Source organism: Pipistrellus kuhlii, unplaced genomic scaffold, assembly GCF_014108245.1.
Source record: "Pipistrellus kuhlii isolate mPipKuh1 unplaced genomic scaffold, mPipKuh1.p scaffold_m20_p_14, whole genome shotgun sequence".
Taxonomy (NCBI): Eukaryota; Metazoa; Chordata; class Mammalia; order Chiroptera; family Vespertilionidae; genus Pipistrellus; species Pipistrellus kuhlii.
In genome coordinates, this window is record NW_023425449.1 from 23,476,836 (window position 1) to 23,489,543 (window position 12,708).

The following is a 12,708-nucleotide window of genomic DNA, read 5'->3' on the forward strand; positions in this document are numbered from 1 at the left end:
CCTGGCATGATGTGAATGAAGGTGCCCAAGGGCTTAGGGGGGTGGAATGTAGGAGTGGATTTATGACAAATGAACTTCTCGCTGATCCCTGGCTTTGCATGTCCCCCTCGACGGCCAATGGTGGAGCGTGGGACAGCAGGGTGCTCCCTCCCGGGCCACCCCCGCCGCAGCAAGGAGGCGGTGAGGGGGGGGTTCTTCCAGGAGGCTCAGCTGGGTCCCGGCCCACCCAGCGCGGGCTGCTTTTGCTCCGATGTCCCTGTCCCCCATTATCGCCTGCTCTAGCCTTCACACCGGCCCTCGGACCTCGGCCTAGAAGTCGGGAGCCTGCAGAGCAGCAGGGCAAGTAGAGAGATTCAGACAGTGAAGCCTCCCCGGCACGGGCACTTAGGAGAGGACAGGCTGTACCGAGCGTCAGCCGACACCAGGGTGACCCCAAAGTGGAAAAGTGAAAACCGTCCGGTGTCTCCCAGTCCACAGGCGAGCAAATAAAATGCCCCTTTCCCGCAGGAGACGGACCTCGAGCGAGCAAAAGTATTGTGCCCCGTGTGAGGATCGAACTCACGACCTTCAGATTATGAGACTGACGCGCTACCTACTGCGCTAACGAGGCACCTACAAGGGTTCTTCCGCTGTATAGTAATGAGGCTGCCTCCGCGGCGCTGTGCGCATGCTCACAAAGTTCTCGTTCTTCTATGCTGGATCCTGGGACATCGGGGAGTCCTCCACCCCAGCGACAGGGAGGCGGTCCCTGCCCGACGGCCCCCCCCCCCCCCCCAGGTTCCGGGCTTCCTCCTCCCGCCGGTCTGTTTGCAAACAGGCACTTGGGCTCGCTAGACCGCGCTGCGCTGGGAAGGGCGACACGGGAGAATGGGATTCTCCCAGCAGCAGTAAACTGGTTTTTGTATAGTGTTTGCAAAAGCGTCTGCCGCACGTGTGATCGCGGGGACCACTGATTGGGCACCTACTGTGTCCCCGGCGTTGGTTCACAGGGGCCCTCCCAGCCTCAAAGAGCTGGAAGGGGCCGCGCAACTGCACAGCCGTTTGAAAACACGCGCACAGACACGCGCACACTATTCGGTCCCAAGGCGAACCCCTCTGCAGCCGAGCCCCCCGCCCCTCCTGGCGCCCCAGGGCGGGCCGGGAGAGAGGCGGAGGTCTGTCGGAAGCCCCAGTCCCATCCCTACCTTCCCCGTCCCCCCACCCCCTCCCTCCCCGCTCAGCTCATTTAAATACGTTCCTTGTTCAACGAAGCTTGGGGTCACTATCATTAACGGAAAACGTGTAGGTTCCTCCCCCCCCCCCCATTATATGTTAAAATAAATACACGTGCCATCTAAAATCAGCCAGACTGCGACACGCTTAAGACTTGCATAGTTCGCTCTATGTAAGTTTCACCTAAAAATTAATAATAAATTAAAAATGACGGACATACCGTTCAATGGACCAAGGGACCTACCCAGGGACGGAGGCGGAGAGATTGGGGAGACAGGCTAGTAGTGAGATGTCAGTGCACAGTCAGGTGGCGGAGATACGGATGGATGGATGGATATTCACGGTGCAATCCTTTCAACATTTCTGTGTATCTAAATTTTTTACTAACAAGTTCCCCGGGAGAGGAATTCTTTAAATCACCCAGAATTGGAGAGAGAAGGTGGGATGTTAAGGGGAGTGAACGGCCATGAGTGTAAGGAGGTGGGGAAATATTATGGTAGGAGCAAGCACCGGAATTCCTGGGGGGGGGGGGGAATAACGGGAGGGGGTGCAGAGAGACCCATAGAGGGGAGGTCTGTGAGATGGGGGGGGGGGGGGAACGGCGGGTAGCTAGAGGAGGGGTGATGGGCTCCTTATGGCATCCTAATGTCTCCTCAGGAGGCGTCATGGATGGAGGCAGGGGTGCTGACCCCAGACCTGGAGGACTGGGTGGAACTGCCCACACTCATGGTCCCCCCCGCCTCCCAATCCTCCAGAAAACTCTGCCTCCCAGCTCCCCAGCCAAGGGGAGGTATTCTTGGGGTCAGGCTGCTAGGGCCCTAGTTCCTGCCCCAGGGCAGGAGGGCAGAGGCCCTGGCAGTGGCCAGAGAGGAAACCCACATGTGCACACGCTCATAGGAATCTTTTCAGGGTCCCTGACCGCTGTGGATTGCAAACTTGGGGTGTCATGGCAGTTTCACTCAGAACTCCAGGCCCAAGGAACGCTGATGGACGTGTGAATTAAACCCCACTGGCCCTGTCTCCCACGATTTCAAACTGGCAGGTCCAGCAGTCCCACGACTAGGGAGGTGTCCAACAGATAGTTTCATCCGCAGCCACGGTCACGGCCACGGCCACGGCCACGGCCACGGCCACGGCCACGGTTACTCCCTGAAGTCCCATCAGAACCGAAAACACTTGGAAACAGCTAGTGTCCATCCACAGGGAACTGTTCCCAAGAATGTCCCCCCAGCTGTCAGTAAGGGCTGGGACTCTCTGCGCCTGATTTGGGAATGAGGGGGGTAAACGGGGGAGGAAGGGTTCACCATTGCTGTAGGGAGGAGAGGGGGCAGGCATAGTCACATTTGCTAGTGTTTGCTCACCAAACCTCTAAAAGAATACACAAAAACGTAAGGCCAGCGATTAATACGTGGGTGCCTATGAAATGAAGATGTTTTAAAAATAGACTTTATATTATTCTGTGTCTTAGGTTTACAGGGAAATTGCAAAGATAGTAGAGTCTCTATTAAAAATAATAATAATAAAAAGGGGTGTGGTACCAACTGTTCCTCGGTTACACCAGTCTCGATGTGGCTCCTGCTGTAACTCGCTAGTTGTAGAGCTCGTCTTCAGCTACATTACAGGCAGTTCCGGGTGCTGGTTGCTCTGCAGTTTACTTGTGATTCTGCTGTGCCTGTGGGAGCCAGACTCGGGTTTTTTTGTGACGGAGATCTCATCCTTGCAGTTCCTCAGCCACGTTAATCATTTCCTTCTCTTCCTACTCTGGAGGGTTTAGGCCCTCCTTCCTCAGGCTCCGACTGGTTTACTCTCAGAACGGCCTGCAGGGGTCAGTGTCAGACTGCCCTTCATTTACAGACAGGCGAGCTAAAAGACACGCATGACCTGCCCAAGTTCAAACACCCGGTAGCAGAGTAGGCAGGATTCCATCCGGAGTCAGGCAACTGAGCTGGCATCTCACCCCCAGCAGCAGTTCCCAAACGTGCCTCCTCACTTTGGCACCCCTTAAGATAATTCTGAAAGATATCCACGCACTTTCTTGCATGATGTTCAGTGGATATCTCAACTTTCTCATAAATTCTAAGTTTAAAAGGATGCAATTTGCAATACATGTATGTTGATTTAAAAAAATAAAACTGCATAAGTGGCATTTAATATGCATCTAATGAAACAGAAATATCTCATATAAACCATCAGCTATTTTAAATATACGTGAATTAGCTCATTTTCAACACTTGTTGAATTTACATTTATTCAACACTTGTTGAAATATGACCAAGGTCATATTTCTGGTCTACTCCCCCCCTACACACACACACACACACACACACACACAGAATTTTATCCTCACATAATACATATTTTATGTTTGAATGATTACTGATTACCCTAACATATCTCTCACAAACAAAATTATATACTTAAATTGAAATATTTAAACTTGTTTTCTGTGAACATGTCTCTAAGTGTCATATTTTTTCTAAGTTGGCATATAATTTTTATTACTACACAATTAATTAAAATCATAATCTATGTATAGAATTGAAGGATAATTATTAAATGTATTTTTTTAAATTTAATAAAAAACAAATATTCATGAGATAGATGCATCTTTATTTTTTAATTATTAAAAAATATCTATTTTTATTGATTTCAGAGAGGAAGGTAGAGGGAGAGAAATAGAAACGTCAGTGATGAGAGAGAAAACAGGAAAGATCAGCTGCCTCCTTAATGTCCCCTACTGGGGATTGAGCCCAAACCTGGATATCAAACCAGTGAACTCTGGTGGATGCTTAAACGCTGAGCCACACTGGCCAGGCAGGTGTGTCTCTTTAATTCCACTTAGTTCACCAATCCATGCTGCCTGTTACTTTTTGGTAGAATGAGATGGGGTTCAACATTAATTCTTTTCATGTTTTTCATATTTACAGATATAAATATTGAGAAACTTTGTTCACATGAGAAAGTAGAGAAGATTTTTTCTCTCTGTGCCATTTACCCTCCGACCTTCTTTTCTGCCTTGGATATGAGTGGATTTGGTAATTCTAGCGGGTGTATATTTTTATTTGCATTTTTTGTTGTTCTCCTCTGAAGCACTTTCCTAGGGTGTGAGTGCAGAAGCAGTGACTCTGTTGTCCCATATCCCTCCCTGCACAGCCACCACAGCCTTGCATCCTGAAACTGGTTAGGTTTTGGTCTTTCTTGCTCCACTGGAAAAACAAAATGAACAAAAGTCCTTAAGATATGGGGATGGGGAGAAAAAAAACCCTTACAGATAGATCTCTGGGTTTTGAGAAGTGCTCTCTCTTCCTGAAGGAAAGAAACCTTTTCTCACTGGTACAAGAAAGCTCCCAACTCTGGGAAGTACAATTTTGGACACATCATGCAAAACGGAATGCTCAGAGACCCTGAATTTCCCAACGCTAGAAGTCAGACTTTACAAAAACTATTAAATCCAAAACCTCTGATTACTTGCTGTTTTTCTGTCATTTTAAAAGACTAAATATGGGGGGAGGGGACACATGAAAAAACCCTCGTACAATTTCAATATGCCCCAGTTAAACATGAGCTAGTCTCCCTCCCCCTCCTCCCACCACACGAGTGACTAGTTAGCAACAGCACCTTTGGTGATGCACTTTGTATCTCAGCTGCCTCATGTCAATGAAGTAAGTAGGTGAACTGATAATATCTAAGGTCTCTCTCTGCTTTGAAATTCTCTTCTACCTTTCCCTGCTATCCGGGCTATTCCAATCAGACAGAACACTTCATATTTAAGCTTCAAGATCTTCCAGTAATGTTCAACAAAGCTAACTAAAATAAAGTAAAATATTGTAAAGGCACATCAAGTCAAAGGCTCTGAGATTTCAAGGTCTACTTCACTAGTTGGAAGAAAATTTTAGCAAAAAAATAAAAACAACAACAACAGGTATTAAGACTAAAAGTAGAAAAAGTGTAGGTAGCAGAATATATATATATATATATATATATATATATATATATATATATATATATATATATATATATATATAGTTTTATAGAAGTTTAAGAAATACACAGACTAATGCATGAGTTTAATGTCAAAAGATCAAAGAAAGAGTTTGAAGGGTAATTTTAGGTCAACAGTAAGCCAGAGAAACTTTGACTAGAGATGCTGTAACTATACAAAACAGGAAGAAATGTAGGAGATGTAACTCTATTTAAATGTTTATTTAAACAGATGAAAGCTATAAACTTGTGATGACTAAAATAAAAAGTAGAGAAACTAGCATTTACTGAAAACCCATTATCTGTCAGGCATTGGGCCAGGTGGCTTACATCTCCTATGCAATTTATGAGTTCATTGAAGCATTAAAAAACACTAAAACCATCATGAATAATTATTGTTTATTATGCATTAGCATTGAGGATTCAAAGACGTCTTCATTGGTGGTTCTGAAGTCAGTAGGACTTCAGCGTAGGCTTGTCATCTGCATGCTGAATGTTTCTCAGGCGATTGTGTCACATAGCCAAGCTGGGAAAATGTGGGAAAACTCTTGAAAAAACTGGAAAGTAGAAAGAGATGGGGGACATAAAAGCAGATCTGGGCTGGACTAGACCTAGCTTGCTCAGGAAGTCAGCCTTAGTATGAAATTTAATTAGGACAAATGGCATAATTTTCTGGTCATAACTACTGCTCAGACTGGCAGAGTGGGACTGGAGAGCTAACAGTTCCTTAGAAGAGTTATTGTAAGTACAAATTAGAATAGACTAGAAGTTCCCCCCAGACTAGAACTTTATACCCAAGACCCTGCGATATAAAAGCAGGTCCCAAGGTTTAGATCTAACAGCAGTTGAACAGCATACAGACCATTCTTCATTGTGTGTCCTGGGAAGACAGTACGGAAATAACAAAAATTAGGCTGGTCAACACGGTCCCAGACATAGGGGTGGGGCTCAGAACTCTGTGGCTCTTATGGTTACCAGGAACTAGTGCGTACATGACTCGGGGGCCCCTTCTACTAAATGGAAAGACATAGTGAGACAAAACTGAAGTCTAGAAGGTATACACACCTAGAAGTCTGCACCCAAGAGCCCAGGCCATTCTGGTGTTGGAGACAAGCCCAAGTGTTTCAGAGACAGATGACCTATTCTGAATCTCGGCTTTGCCACTTATGCTTGTGTAAACTTGGCCAGCTGTATGCCATCTATGAGACTTAATTTTCTACCTGTAAGATGGGAATCAACCTAATAGTATCTACCTCATAGGGTCTTTGTTAGGATGAACTGAAGTAAGAGATGTATACCTCACAACAAAGAACCACTCAAAAAAGTGAACTGTTGTTGTTAACCTGAACTGATGAAGAAGACTATCCTGGCTGTAGAATTTTTTGGGGGAAATGATAGGGAGGAACAGAAGAAACCTATGGATGAGAAAACAAACCGGAAGTAAGCACTTGAACTACAGAAAGGTGGAAAAGAAGAGAAGATTTTTTAAGTCACACAATGAAGGGCAGGCTAATAGGTCTTGGTGATTGCCTGTGGAAAAGCAGCTGCCTGGTCAAGGCTGCCATGAATAGTTCAAACCTTGGTGACTGGGGCAATTACGGTAAGTGTGACAGAAACAGGAGTTTTCCGGGGAGAGGGTGCTGGGAAAGAAGAAAAGACTGAGTTTGAGATAGTGGAGTTTGAAATTAAAATGTAAAGACTAGGTCAAAGCCCCAGCAGACTTTTGGGATCCATCCAAAAAGAGCTGAGAGCCCTGGCTGGGTGACTCAGTTGGCCGAAGTGTGGGTTCCACGCACCAAAGAATTGTGGGTTTAATTCCCTGTCAGGGCACATAACTAGGTTACAGGTTCAATCCTCCAGGTGGGCATGTACAGGAGGCAATTGATTGATTTTTTTTTACACCAATCAATTCTCTAATCAATGTTTCTCTCTCTCTCTCTCTCTCTCTCTCTCTCTCTCTCTCTCTCTCTCTCTCTCTTTCTCTCTCTCTCTCTCTCTCTCATCAGCAAAAGCATATCCTAGGGTGAGGATTTTTAAAAATCTGAGAGAGATAAAAAGGTCAAGAGGGATATGGAGACACAAAGAAGCAGCCTTGAGAGGAAGGCCCATAGTCAGGGTGCAGTGAGAGAGCACAAAATGGGACTTGTAAGGTGGGAGCTCAGCAGTGTGGAGTGTGGAGGAAGCCAAGGAAGAGAGCAACAGTAGCATGTAAGCATGTAAAGAAGCTGAGAAGAAGGAGGATCATCCATGCAGATGCCCAGGTACTGGTAACACACCTCGAGTGTGTGTAGAAGAAAAGCCCTCATCAGGCCTTCACTTCCCTCTTTGGTGCATGGGAGTTAACAGGCCATCTCTCAGTTCCTTGCAGCCTGTGAAATGCTGTGCAGAAAAAGGCATTGTGGGACAGAAGCCAGGCTGTGTGAAATTAAAGACACAGTGCTTTAAAAAAACAGGCAGTGGATGAACACGTACTTCTCCGAATTTTTAAGGCCAAAGGAAGTTGTACGATAGCTTTCTTTTGACTGGGAAGTCAAAGAAAGGCGGTTCCGTAACCAGAGGTGCAGAGTACTGCCCTGTGTTCCAGTGGGGAAACAGAGTAGGCTAAAGGAATAGGCACAATGGAATAAAATCAGCAAAGGAATCTTGTGGGATGCCCTTTCTCCTGGTCTTTGTGAAGCATTCTGGTCTTACAAGCTGACTTCACTCCACTAAAGCCAGCAGAGGTAGGAGAGCTGAGACCATGGAGTGCCATGGAAACGAAGCAGTCCTTTCTGGAAGCATACATGCATAGCATTAAATTTGCTCCTTGCCACTAATGAGTTCAGTGTGCCACTGTTTCTATATGCAAAGTGTGCTTGTCACTTCGTGGAGGTGGGTTTTTTTCTTTAATATTTTTATTGATTTCAGAGAGGGAGGTAGAGAGGAGAGAGAGAGAGGTAGAAACATCAATGATGAGAGAGAATCATCAATCTGCTGCCTCCTGCACAAGCCACATTGGCGATCGAGCCTGCCACCCGGACATGTGTCTTCAACAGAATCAAACCCTGGACCTTTCAATCTTCAGTCTGATGCTCTATCCACTGAGCCAAACCAGCTAGGGCTTTTGTTTTCTAAAATACATTTTTTAAAAATTGATTTTAGAGAGAAAGGGAGAGAGTGAGAGAGATAGAAACATCAATGATGATAGAGAATTATTTATCGACTGCCTCTTCTGTGCCTCCTACTAGGAACTGAGCCTGCTACTTGGGCATGTGCCCTGATCAGGAACCAAACTGGTCTTTCTTATTCATAGGTTGACGCTCCACCACTGAGCCACACTGGCTGGGGCGAGACTTCATGGAGTTTAAGGTGAAATTAAGTTTAATTGAATACCAAAAGCCTAGAATTGCTGTGGTTTGGTGGCAATGCCAAAGCTAACCGTTTGTGGGGGCTTTTTTGTAGTGATTTACTTCATTAAACATTTCTGGGTAAAACCGTCTTTGTCTAAGGGCTCTATAATACATGAAAGCACATTTAAAGGAAAACCATTTGGGAAGAAATCTCTCAGCAGATAATCATTTAAACATTTAGTGGGCTTAGGCTTTTAACAACAAACAGAAGATTTCTCCAAAAACAACTTTTCTGGGAAAAAGAAGATTGCTTTCTCATGGAGATGTTATTAAGAGAATGTTTTGTGTCCAACAATGCAAACCTTGGTCTCAAGAAAAACCCTTTGAATTCTAGCCCAAGCAATCTCTCTGGATTTTGATGGAACAATTACCAAGTTATCTGATATACACATTTAACCAAACATAACTCAATACTGTGAGATTAGAGTTTCTGAATTTAATTCTTCCCTTATGTCATACAGACTTTGGTTAGAGCACAGTTTCCAAAAGGCAATAATTGGCTCTAGTCACACTTCTTAATTCACCATAAGACAAAGACACTAGGGAATCTTTTTTTAAAAAAATATATATTTTATTGATTTTTTACAGAGAGGAAGGAAGAGATATAGAGAGCTAGAAACGTCAATGAGAGAGTAACATCAACCAGCTGCCTCTTGCACACCCCCTACCGGGGATGTGCCCGCAACCAATGTACATGCCCTTGACCGGAATCGAACCCGGGACCCGTCAGTCCGCAGACCGACGCTCTACCACTGAGCCAAACCGGTTTAGGCAACACTAGGGAATCTTAATTTTGGTTTCCAGAAAAGTTTCTGAATCATTATTTAGCAGATTAATAATAACATTGTTGTATAGAGGTTGATTGTTTATAAATCATTTGAATATAAATTATATCATCATCTCTTTATAATCATCCAGAAAGGTAGTTATTACTTGTACTTTCTAGGTGAAAAGAACATAACTAACATAAGGTTGTTCAATTAGGAAATGTTTCAGAATATGTCTACTGCCATTTCAGAATATAGCATCATGCATTTCCTATTTCACATAATTTATTCATTTGTTCATTCATATATTCAGAGAGAGAGAGAGAGAGAGAGAGAGAAATATAGATGTGAATCTAGACACATTGATTGATTGTTGCCAGCACATGCCCTAACCAGGACCAGGGATCGTGACTGCAACCAACATTCGTGCCCTTGACTGGAGTTGAACCCAAGATACTTCAGCTCAAAGGCCAATCCTCTAACCACTAAGCAACCATCTAGGGCTTACAACAGAAGTTTTATTTAAATAGATTTTTTTTTAATGGGCACAGAAAGGGAATGAAATAGGGAAATTGAGACAACACTAACTGTGGCCACTCTCTTCCTAACACATTTATTTATTTTAATTTTTAATCTTATTTTTCAATTACAGTGACTATTCAATATTACTTTATATTAGTTTTAGGTGTACAAGCATAGTGCTTAGACAATTCTAGAATTTGCAAAGTGATCCCCTGATAATTCAAGTATCCACTTGATACCCTACAGTTATTACATACAATATTGCTGTTCTTTACACCCCCATGGCTATTTTGTAATTACCAATTTGTACTTCTTAAGCTATTTAATTTTTTTATGCAGCCTCCCATCTTTCCTCCCATAGGGCAAATGTCAATTTATTTTCTGCATCTATGAGTCTGTATCTGTTTTATTTTGTTCTTTAGATTAAGTGGAATCATATGGCATTTGTCTTTCTCTGTCTGACATATTTAATGTAGCTTAATCACCTCTAGGTCCATCCACGTTGTCTCAAGTGGTAAGAGTTCATTCATTTTTATGGTGGAGTAATATTCCAGTATATACATGTTCCACCTCATCTTTATTCCATCAATAATGATAGGCATTTGGGTTTCTTCCACATCTTGGTTATTGTAAATAATGCTGCAATAAACTTATGGTTGCATATATCTTAAAAACCAGGAGGATGCTGGTTGTTACATTGCTCTTTGTGTACACAAATTTTATGAGGCTTAGAAACAGGTCATTCATGGCAGTGACATGGCTAAGTTGTACTGAGAGCAGGGGCAGAAGGCTGCTTGTTTTTCATGGCTGAGTTTATATTGTGATTGGCAGGACAGTTCAATTTTAAAGTTTGCATATTTTCCTAGTGGACATGTGGTTTTTCATCGGAAAGGTAGCATATAATATTGCTTCTGGGATCTTGGCAGCATTGCTGTGAAAACAAGTAAAACTTCCTAAGCAAATTATAGGTTTAAAAATTTTAGGTCATTGCATAGGTCCTTCTGTTGATCGTCCACAGAATTGTCATGAATGGGAAGTGAAAGACATGGTACATAGTTTAAAGTAACAATTAACATTATTCTTGCTTCAGTGCAGCATCATTTTAGGTATTAAAGAACAAATTATTTAGCACAGAAATCCTCTGCTGTGAATTTTAGCAGCACAACTTTTATTTTATTGCAAGATACACAATCGTTTATACAATGCATAATTATCATCTTAAAAGTAACAAGATGTGAATAATCAACATCATAGTGAAGGATATCTGAGTATATTCTTGCAGAGAATAAAATCACCTTAGGGATGAGGTCTCCATATTTATGCTGAATCTTCCAAATGGCTCTTGGTTAGAAAAAAAATCATATTGAATGGACAAACTTGTCACAGTTTTCTCCTTAAACAGTGCTAATGTAAAACCAGCCAACATATTTTTTTTTTATTTCAGTAATTCGTCTTACTGTGTCCCAACACTAGAAGAAATGCCCATAAATTGTCTGATAATGGTTTACAAATTTAAGAACTTTTTTTATTTTATTGATTTTTTACAGAGAGGAAGGGAGAGGGATAAAGAGTTAGAAACATTGATGGGAGAGAAACATTGATCAGCTGCCTCCTGCACACCCCCTACTGGGGATGTGCCTGCAACCAAGGTACACGCCCTAGACCGGACTAGGGCCTGGGACTCTTCAGTCTGCAGGCTGACGCTCTATCCACTGAGCCAAACTGGTTAGGGCAAATTTAAGAACTTTTATTTCTCAGTAACACCTCATAGAATGGAGCCATTTCCTTAAAATTTATGTGAATAGTTTTTTCCTCCTCAAAACTATTTTTTAAATTATGCTTCCTATTTTAGCATAAAGCCTAAAGTTTTTAAACTCTCTGCATCGAGGACACTCTTAGGTTCCTAAGAGTAGTCTGAGACACCAAACACTCTCCTCCCAGTTAGGAAAGAGTTTTTTCACCCGCACACCTCTTGCATATGTTTCATTTCTCTGAATGTTTCTGACCCCTTATTAGATTCTGACTCACGAAGCTGTTTCCCAGGTTGGAAGATAGAGGTCGTGTAGAGAGATAGCTTGCGGATACATGCAGCTCTAGTCTCAGAGACAGGGAGCAGCGCCCTCCTTGCTGTGGTGGGAGAACAGGAGCATGAAGAGATGGGACATTGCTGGGCTTGGACAAATGTATTGTATGGAATGATGAAGGAATCACAACACAACCACTGCTTCATGACAGTACACACACTTTCACCCATTCATGCACACACACACACACACACACACACACACACTTTTAATGGAGGAAACACATTTGTATTTTATTTTTCCTCACACACGATTCACTTTATCATTCTTTAATGCAGTGCCCTTAAATGACATAGCCATCCTCCTTCCTCTTTCATTTTGTGGAGATGGGTGTTAACAATAATGAAGAAACATCTAGCACCCCGCAGGGTCACTGAGAGCTGCTTCCCTCTCCTTGGGCTGCAGACTGAAAGAGATGGAGAATACCCAGGCTAAAGCCGAGGCTCTAATAATGGCAACTGGTGCTATGAAGGCATGTGTGGTGCTAAGTTGAAGAGAACGCATTACTGAAAGCTTGTTCCATGATTTTATCCCTGTTAGAGTTTTGAATTTTACCACTGTAAAGAGGTCTCTATATTTCCCACATCAGTAGGGTTTATTTCTGAAAGCATTTGCTATCCAGATCTCCTTCTTGCATGATATCCAAGATTTTTAACCATGGGGTGAATATCAACCAATATTTAACCCATTTCCAAAAGAACACCTAAGAAAAATCAATAGAATTTAAGAAATGTTCAAAGGAGCTCTACGTTG

General features: G+C 43.1%; 1 non-coding gene across 1 annotated transcript; it reads right to left on the bottom strand.

Moving 5' to 3' along the window:
- Positions 1-537: 537 nt before the first annotated feature.
- TRNAM-CAU lies at positions 538-610 on the bottom strand. The gene has a single exon. It is a non-coding gene; the product is annotated as a tRNA-Met (tRNA).
- Between the last annotated feature and the right edge of the window lie 12,098 nt (positions 611-12,708).